This window comes from Octopus bimaculoides, chromosome 24, assembly GCF_046866305.1.
Source record: "Octopus bimaculoides isolate indiv1 chromosome 24, ASM4686630v1, whole genome shotgun sequence".
NCBI classification, from domain to species: Eukaryota; Metazoa; Mollusca; class Cephalopoda; order Octopoda; family Octopodidae; genus Octopus; species Octopus bimaculoides.
This window is the reverse complement of record NC_142951.1, coordinates 33,605,737-33,615,736: the sequence shown is the minus strand read 5'-3', so window position 1 is coordinate 33,615,736 and position 10,000 is coordinate 33,605,737. Positions and strand designations below refer to the sequence as shown.

The 10,000-nt window shown below is 38.9% G+C and overlaps 1 protein-coding gene across 4 annotated transcripts in view; it reads right to left on the bottom strand.

Moving 5' to 3' along the window:
• Positions 1-10,000, bottom strand: part of LOC106874378 (ras-like protein family member 10B) — a 67,828-nt gene that overhangs the window by 14,253 nt on the left and 43,575 nt on the right. Inside the window, exon 3 of one of the 4 annotated variants that reach the window (XR_016238274.1) lies at positions 4,429-7,612. The exons of 2 other annotated variants lie outside the window; for them this stretch is intronic. The gene's annotated coding sequence lies outside the window, so the exon portion shown is untranslated. Of the gene's footprint in view, positions 1-4,428; positions 9,867-10,000 lie in introns of those variants that run through there. One more of the 4 variants, XM_089341477.1, reaches the window with a different exon arrangement.

Below are 10,000 nucleotides of genomic sequence, written 5' to 3'. Positions count from 1 at the left end.
CTCACACACAAGTACAGACCTCTATACATTACATACGATTGTATGTCTGTGTATGTATGTATGCGTACGTGTGTGTGTGTGTGTGTGTGTGTGTGTGTGTGTGTGTGTGTGTGTGTGTGTGTGTGTATGTGTAATACAAGAAGGAAAATGCACACATTTTATATATTTTTAATGTTTTAAAGGATAGACTATTATAACAGTCTACCGGTTTCGCGTGACACTATCGTTGCTATTATGCTAAACTGTCGTATATCCAAATTTGGCCAAATGCGTTTTTTTTTTTTCATTATTCATTTTTTGTTTGTAATAGCCAGTTCTTTTGGTCAAACTATCGTATCTCCAAGGTGCTTCAGATGCCAAGATATCAAAAATTGTCAAAATGCAGTACAATGGTTTTGCTATGGAATGGTGACACTATTTTTTCTTTTTCTGAAAAAAGCAACGTTTTGGACTTACGACATTTTTCCATAATAGCAATGATACATACATATATACACACACACACACACACACACACACACACACACACACACATATATATATATATATATATATATATATATATATACAGACATATGTATATACGTACATTCAGATACCTACATCTACACAACATACTTTCACACACAAGCACAAAAACACTCACACACATCACACATTTTTATATAAGCGCAGGAGTGGCTGTCTGGTAAGAAGCTTGCTTCCCAACCACATGGTCCCTGGTTCAGTTCCACTGCGTGGCACCTTGGGCAAGTGTCTTCTACTATAGCCTCGGGCCGATCAAAGCCTTGTGAGTGAATTGTGAGTGAATTGTGGTGTTCTCGTTGGTGCAAACTCACTCAAAGATTCTTAACACAGGTACACGGCAGAAATGTTATTGTCGGGTGGGTAAAGGAAATAAAAAAAAGAAAGAACAATATGTACCCCCGACCCTCACCTCCCCGGTACTTGGCTAGTACTTTATTTTATCAGCCCGAGAACGATAAAAAAAAATCTAAGTGAACCTCGTGGTATTTGAACCCGGAACGCAAATATCATATTGCCTTGTAAAATATTCGTAGCACACCTGTTGACTTTTCTGCTTTCTAATCAATACTCTCCTCTCCCCCCTCTCTCTCTCTCTCTTCTCTCTCTCTCTCTCTCTTCTCTCTCTCTCTCTCTCTCTCTCTCTCTCTCTCTCTCTCTCTTATTCCAAAACGCACACACGCACTATCTTTATCTCTGTTTCTTCCACACACACGCACGCACGCACATAGACACGCGCACATGCATGCAGACACACACACACATACACATACACTCACACACTCTCTCTCATATACACGCACATACACTCGCACGCATGCACACACACTCACACACGAACATACACACACACGCACATACACACACGCATGCACACATACACATATAGATACATGCATACACACAAACGCGCACACGCACATACACACACACACACATACACGCACATACACACGCGCACGCATGCACACACACTCACACATGAACATACGCACACACACATACACACACGCACATACTCGCACACATAAACACACACAACTTGTTTCCCTCCACACTGTTACACTCTGTAAACCCCGAGCCATCTCCGAAGCCTCTTCGTGGTCACTAAATCTTCTAGAAACAACAGTCAAATACCCATCAAATCTCACTGGTCCCTTCTCCTCCCACCCACTCTTAGTACCCTGAGTACCCTGCGCATAAAAAAAAATCATAAAAAACGGGATGGTCACATCTGGAATCCCATCATTCACATGTCTGTTCGATCAGGTCTTACGTAGAAGTTAAACACAACAACGGCAGCCCTTTCGACTTTTTTTCTTTTCTACAACAGGCACAAGACCAGGAAGTGTAGAGGAGGGGGATCAAGTCGATTACATCGACCCTAGCATTTAGTTGGTATTTATTTTATCAGCCTCCAAAAGGATAAAAGGCAAGGTCGACCTCGGCGCAATTTGAACCCACGACGTAATACCAGACAAAATGCCGCTATGCGTTTTGTCAGGTGTGCTAACGACATTGCCAACTTGCCACCTTAACAACAACAACAACAATAGTCCTTTCTTATGGTGGCGAGCTGGCAGTATCGTTAGCATGTCGGGCGAAATGCTTAGCAGTATTTCGTCTGCCGCTACGTTCTGAGTTCAAATTCCGCCGAGGTCGACTTTGCCTTTCATCCTTTCGGAGTCGATAAATTAAGTACCAGTAATGCATTGGGGTCGATGTAATCGACTTAATCCCTCTGTCAGTCCTTGTTTGTCCCCTCTATGTTCAGCCCCTTGTGGGCAATAAAGAAATAAGAAACGTTAGCGTGCCGGGCGAAATGCTTAGCGGTATTTCGTCTGTCTTTACGTTCTGGGTTCAAATTCCACCGAGGTCCACGTTCCGGGTTCAAATTCTACTTTTCCTTTGCATCTTTTCGGGGTCGATAAATTAAGTACCAGTTGCGTACTGGAGTCGATCTAATCGACTGACTCCCTCCTCCAAAATTTCAGGCCTTGTGCCTACGGTAGAAAAGAATAATAGCCCTTTCTAGTAAAGGCACAAGGGCTGAAATTTCGGAGGAGGGGACTAGTCGGTTACCAGTGTTTCACTGGTACTTAATTTATCGACCCAGAAAGGATGAAAGGCAAAGCTGACCTCGGCGGAATTTGAACTCAGAACATAGCGACGGGCGAAATCTCGCTAAGCAATTCGCCCAGCGCGCTAACGATTCTGCAGCAATAATAATAATAATAATAATAATAATAATAATAATAATAATAATAATAATAATAATAATAATAATAATAATAATAATAATAATTTTTTGGCACAAGACCAACAATTTCGGGGAAGGGGTTCAATCGATTACATCAATCCCAGAGCTCTACAGATATTTATCTTATCGATTCCGAAAGGTATGAAAGATAAGTCGACCTTGGCGGAATTTGAACTCAGACCGCAAAGACGGACGAAGTACCGCTAAGCATTTCATCCGGCGTGCTAACCTTTCTGCCAGCTCACCGTCTTTTATTATTTTTTTTCCTACTCCAGGCACAAGACCAGTCGATTAGATCGACTCCAGTACGTAACTGGTACTTAATTTATCGACCCCGAATGGACGAAAGGCAAAGTAGACCTCGGCGGAATTTGAACTCAGAACGTAAAGGCGGACGAAACGCCGTTAAGCATTTTGTCCGGTGTGCTGACGATTCTGCCAGCTCACTGCTTTTGATAATAATAAGAGGAATAAAAAAAACACATAATGACAAGAACAGCTATGAAACAACAACAACAACAACAACAATTAAAACAAGTGGAAAATAACAAAAAATTGTGACAACAATAACGAAAATAACAAGAACAACCTTTTCATGCGTTAATGTTGAAGTTTAGAAATGACAGAACGAGAAATGCTTTAAGGGGTTTGGGAAGGATTTAGAAAACGGATTTCCTTCCAGTATCTATGGGTGCTTATATTGTTGGTCCCTGTAGAGTGAAAGGCATAGGATGTCTCTGGAGGGATGTGAACTCGGAACTGTAAGAATGAAATATGCGATAGGGAGAGAGAGAGAGAGAGAGAGAGAGAGAGAGAGAGAGAGATGGCTGGAGGAAGAAAGAGAAAGAGAAGAGAGATTTTGAAGTAAGGAAACTGGGAAAATAAATGAAATGAAAAGAAAGCAAGCAAGGAAAAAAAGGAAGGAAGAAAGAAAGAAAGAAAGAAAGAAAGAAAGAAAGAAAGAAAGAAAGAAAGAAAGAAAGAAAGAAAGAAAGTGGAAATGATACGTAGATAGATAGATAGATAGATAGATAGATTGATTGATTGATTGATTGATTGATTGATTGATTGAAGCAGACAAAATTCTAAATAGGAAAGAGAAAGAATGAAAGGTGTAAATTCTGAACGAAATAAGAAATTACTAAATAAACGAAGAAAGAAAGAAAGAAAGAAAGAAAGAAAAGAAAAGAATAACTGACTGAAAGAATTGAATAAGGAAAGGTGGAATAGTAGGCAAGAGAGGGGAGGGAGGGGGAGAGAAGGGAAGAGATAGGGATAAAAGAGAGAGAGAGAGAGATAGAGGAGGAAGAAGACACAAAGAGAGGAACTGAACGAAAAGGGGAAAGAGAAAGAAAGTAGAAAAGAAGAGGTGAAAGAAAAAGAGAGAGAGATTGAAAAGTGAAAAAAGAGAGAAACGTAGAGAGAGGATAAAAAGAAAGGGAAACACAGTAAGATGAAAGAGAGAAAGTGAGAGATTGCACAGAGAGAGGGGGAGGGAGGGAGAGAGAAAGAAGGAGAAAGAGAGAGAATATTGGTAAGCAAACATAAAAGTCAGCCGGTGTGACAAGACGAAAGCCGTAAAGACAAGAAACGAAAGCGAAAGTGAAAGTAGAGATGAAAGAATGGCATGATGGGATACCTACTTTATGATGTTAGTGTAATCCCTTTAAGTTGCGTGAACAATAGTTGGTTTGCTGCTGGAACAACGTTTACGAGACTGGATGTCAGGAACACCGTAGCAACGTTAGCAACAGGCGACAACGATAGCGACAGCAACAGCAGTAGCAGCCTGTAACGGCAGTAGCAGCAGCAGCAGCAGCTGTAGCAGCAGTAGACGGCAGCAGCAGCAGCAGCAGCTGTAGTGCTAGTGATGGTTGTCTGTAGTTACGATAGCAGCGATGTGAGCAATAGCAACAACAACAACAGAAACATTAGCAACGAGCGAATGCGAAAGAACCTCTTAAATGGTTGGACGCCCGGCCTGCTAGAAATAATAGCTAATATCTCCCTTAAATCACTAGACACCGTTTCTGTTTTTTTTTTTTTTTTTGTTTTCTTTTTAAAGGCGAAACACACACATAAAATAATACAGTCCAAGGCCCCCACCCCACCCCACATCTACCGACTTTTAACGCCCAACCAATCAAGAATCGATATGGTCACGGTTGGATCAACTTGGATCATAGGTCTGCTGGATCAATCTTGACCTCTGTCTTACCAACAACATTCGTAGGGGGTGACTGTCTATAGTTACCATGGCAACAGATTGAGCCATAACAACAACAGCAATAAAAATATTTGCAACGATCGAACGAGAGAGAATATCTTACGTGATTGGACGTTCGATCTGCTAGAAGTAGCAGCCAGCATCTCCTTCAAAATAACAGTCCACCGTTTAAAAAAAATGCAGGGCGCACACATTCTAATCCTAGAAACCCCAGTAGCCTGCCTTCTGCGTCGTACCCTCCCTTTCCATGCTCGTCCTATCCAAAGACGACATGGTCACGGCTGGACCAACTTTAGTAATATATCTGCACGGTCAATGTTGACCTGGGTCTAAACGAACTCTTAACTTTTACACAAGGCCAGCAATTTTGAGAGGAAGGGCAATTCAACTATATTTTTTTTATTGCCCACAGTGGGGGAGGGGCTAAACATAGAGAGGCCAAACAAGGACAGCCAAAGGGATTAAGTCGATTAGATTGACCCTAGGGCGTAACTGGTACTTATTTAATCGGCCCCAAAAGGATCAAAGGCAAAGTCGACCTCGGCGGAATTTGAACTCAGAACGTAAAGACAGACGAAATACCTCTAAGCATTTCGCCTGGTGCGCTCAGGGTTCTATTCGACTATATTGACACCCCGCTAGTACCTGACTGGTACTTACTTATATTGACCCCGAAAGGATGAAAGGCAAAGTCGACCTCAATGTAATTTGAACTCAGAACGTGAAATGCTGTAAGAAATGGCGCTAAGCATTTAATCCGGCATGCTAACGATCCTACCAGCTCTCTGCCTTGGCAGTAATGGTTATAGCACTTTCAAATTTAGACACAAGGCCAGCAATTTTGAGCGCCCTCTTTGAGAACCTAATATTTAACCCTTTCGTTGCTATATTCCAGTTGAAATATGGCTGTCAATTAATTTTGAACATAATGAGGAATTTTGGAACATTATTAAGAAGGCGTGTGTTATTATTAAGATGGTGTGGAGAAGCAGGAGATTTCGATGGAAGTTTTTAATTCGGATTACTTCAAAACAGGAAGCTTATATATCATAGAATCAAGAATAGTCTCAGACAGGTTTGTATCAAATGGGGTTAAAACCCTTTTGTTACCATACTTCTGTTGTTGTATACTGCTTTTTGTTTCTACTAATTCTTAAAATAATGAAGCTTCTCGGTATTAAGCTGGAGTTTGGAAGATAAATCAAGATAAAATTTTGAAGGTTTTAATTTAGATTATTTTAGAACAGGAAATTTGTAGCTAGAACCAGGAGCAGTTTCGAATTGATTGTTGTCGAACAAATCAATTATTTTATAACTATATTTCTATTGAAATACGTTCAATTTGTTTTGAAATTAAAAACGAATTTCGTAAAATAACTTTGTCATTATTGAGCTGGTGTTTGAAACATAAATAAGCACGAAATTTTGATGGAAGTTTTTAATTTAGGTCCCTTTAAGAAAGGAAACGTATACACGCATACTCACACACACACAAGCTATAAACAGATACATACAAAAACATACACACAGACATACACACAAAAACATATATACACGCATACACACACACACAAACTATAACCTCATACATACAAAAACATACACACAAAAACATACATACACAGAAACATACATCCTTATACATACACGTATTTTAAGTTCCGTTGTGATAGAAAACAAGGTTTCATTTGACAGTTCGATAATAATTTATCATTGATGGTTGAAGTATCAAGTTGGCATTGGAAAGTCTTGTATAAAGTAATTATGTTACTGCTTTGAAGTTCAAACATCTGGTGACAATCTCTCAGGGTAATTGTCTGCGTCACTTTGCTGAACTTTGCGACAATATAATGTTTCTGAATTGTAAGCAGCTTAAAGAAGAAATCCTATCTGCCAGATGTGACATATTTCTACCTTTCAGATATATTTGAGAAGCTAAATTTGCGCAACGAACAGCTGCAATGTAAAAGTACGGATTTTTCATTGAGGCAACTAATGCTTTTCTTGGAAAATTTAATCCATTCCGGATAAATATTCGGCGGAGGGATTTAATGCATTTTCCAACCCTTGTCATAATAGAGAAGGAGCTGCGAGAGAAAGATATTTCGGGAAACTTAATCCATTCCGGATAAATATTCGGCGGAAAGAGTCAATGCATTTTCCAACCCTTGTCACAGCAGAAGAGGAGTTGCAAGAGGAAGATGTTTTAGTGTACACTGAGCACTTGAAAAATTGTACAATGATATGCGAATTAGGCTCAAAGATCTCTTGAAAATGAGCATTGTATGTAGGATGGTAAATCCCATTTGAAAAATAATGCAGCTGATGTTGATATCAGACTACAAGAAAGCTTTATTGAGTCGCTCAAAGCAGTTTGATTAACCATGAGTTCAATAATTTATGGACAAGTAGCGAAATTGCTATGAAATTCTCAGTATTTTGGCAGGAAATAAAATTATATTTTATTGTAGTTCATGTTTCTTGCCGAGTTGAACCAGATTTTGACCAAACGCCTTTCCTACCATCAAAAGCTCGCAATGGCTTAGAAATCGTAAATAAAGGTGATATTCGTTTGACTCTAACAACCATGGACTCTGATTCTAAAAAAAAAAAAAAAAAATATGAAGCTGTATCAACCACAATGATTTCACTGAAGAGATACAGCAAAAAGGTAATACGATATTTTTTAACTAAAGGATTTTATTTTTAAGCTCAAAACGTAAATTCTTTTTTTTTTCCAGAAATTATTAATTTTCTGGGCGTCAGAAGTATTTGCTTTGCGTGTTATATCAGAAAAATAATGTACGTTTCTAGATGGTTATTTTATTGAACCGACAAAACATCATTACTTTTATGAAATAGAATAATCGAGAATAAATATGCAATAAAGAGACACTGATATTTTCACAGAGTTTATTTCGTTAATGTTAGAAACAGGTCACCTTTGTAATAAATGTTTTTTAATGATTATTATCATAAATTTTTTTGTTCGAAAATTGTTTTTATTAGAAATTATCAATTCTTGATATTCATAGAAATAAATTTCATGTTAATAAAACTAATTAAAAAACAATTAATATTTAAAATTTCAATATCATTTGATAAATTTTGACGAATTCTATTTTTATTAAAGTTTTATGTTTTCACATGTAACCTGTTTCTGCTAATAATCAGCTATAACAAAATTCAAATGCATCTTTTTTCTATTAATGTCTGGAGTGAATGGGGCTACGGAAAGAATAAAAGATTCCAAAGCGGGGTCACGAGTTAAACACGATTAGGAATCATTGGTTTACACAGAAACACAGGAAAGATTGAAATGGCACAAAAAGCGCCAACGTAAAATCGTATAACGATCCCAAACAGACGTAGTAATTAAACACAACACTATACACCTAAAAGCCAACATTGCATATATACATATATACATATATGTATGATTATCAGCCTGCTCGGGGATATTCAGCGTGACACAGTGTGACAAGGCTGACCCTTTGAATTACAGGCACAACAGAAACAGGAAGTAAGAGTGAGAGAAAGTTGTGGTGAAAGAGTACAGCAGGGTTCGCCACCACCCACTGCCGGAGCGTCGTGGAGCCTTAGGTGTTTTCGCTCAATAAACACTCACAACGCCCGGTCTGGGAATCGAAACCGCGATCCTATGACCACGAGTCCGCTGCCCTAACCACTGGGCCATTGCGCCTCCACGATAATTTAAATAAAGCAACACAATCTCGCAACTTATATGGAATGGGTATAATTGGACACAAGAGGAAGACGCTTCTGTTCTGCAACTATATTTTACAACTGTAAAAGCATACAGGGGGCTACAACGAAATATTCGACGAATGGAAGGAAAATAACCAGGATCTAAACATTACGTTGAAATCCCAGCGGAGTATCTAATTTAAGATGACACATTCTGTAAGACTAAAATAAAAACAAAATGGAATAAAATATCTCAGAAATTGAAATAGAATATTTAAACGAAAGAATACATTTGGAAAACAGAAATAACGAACAGAAAACAAACAACAACAATAACAAGAATAACAACAATGAAAAACTAAAATTTAAAATGTTCAGAATCTAAATCACGACAATGGATTTAACACGTGCAGCATGAATAAAGTAAGTGACAAAATAGAGAGACAATTAAAACTGCACAACAAATATGGCGTCCGAACAACAAATCAAAAGAAAAATATATAAATAAAAGGAAGGAATGTGAGGAAGGTTTGAGATAGGAAATTCTCAAGGTGGAAATCGTGAGAGATTAGGAGAATTAGGTGTGGGAGGTGGAAGGTGGGAGAGAAAAGTGTAGGAGGGAACGGTGGAGGAGATGATGTGGGGGAGTGGGGTGGGGAATGTGAGGGAGGATGATTAGGACGATGATTGTGACGAAGAGGAGGGGAGGAGAAGGGGTGGAAGAGGAAGGGAAATAGAAAGGTAGGAAGAGGCGGAGAGCGAGGTAAGAAGAAGAAGAAGAGGAGGAGGAGGAGGAGGAGGAGGAGGACGAAAAGGAAGGAGAAGAAGAAAAGAAGAGGAGGAGGAGGAATAGGAAAATAAAGAACAACAGCTGCATCAACAACAGCACCAGCAAGGACGACAACAAATCGATAATGATGATGATGTGAATAATGATGATAATGGTGGTGGTGGTGGTTGTGGTGGTGGTGGTGGTGGAGGCGGCGGCGGCGGCGGTGGTGGTGGTGGTGGTGGTAATGATAATGACGTGAACGATGACAACGATGCTGTTGACATAGATGATGACGGAAGAAAGAACATTATTAACATTGCCCAACAAATAATAGCAACATTATCAGCAGTAAAAAAAAAATACAAAAAAAAAATTAAAACCACACATTCTCCATCAACAACGTCAACAATAAACAACAACAGCAACAACAACAACAACGACAACAACAACAACAACAACAACAACAACAACGACAACAACAAGTACACTAATAAAAACAATATCAACA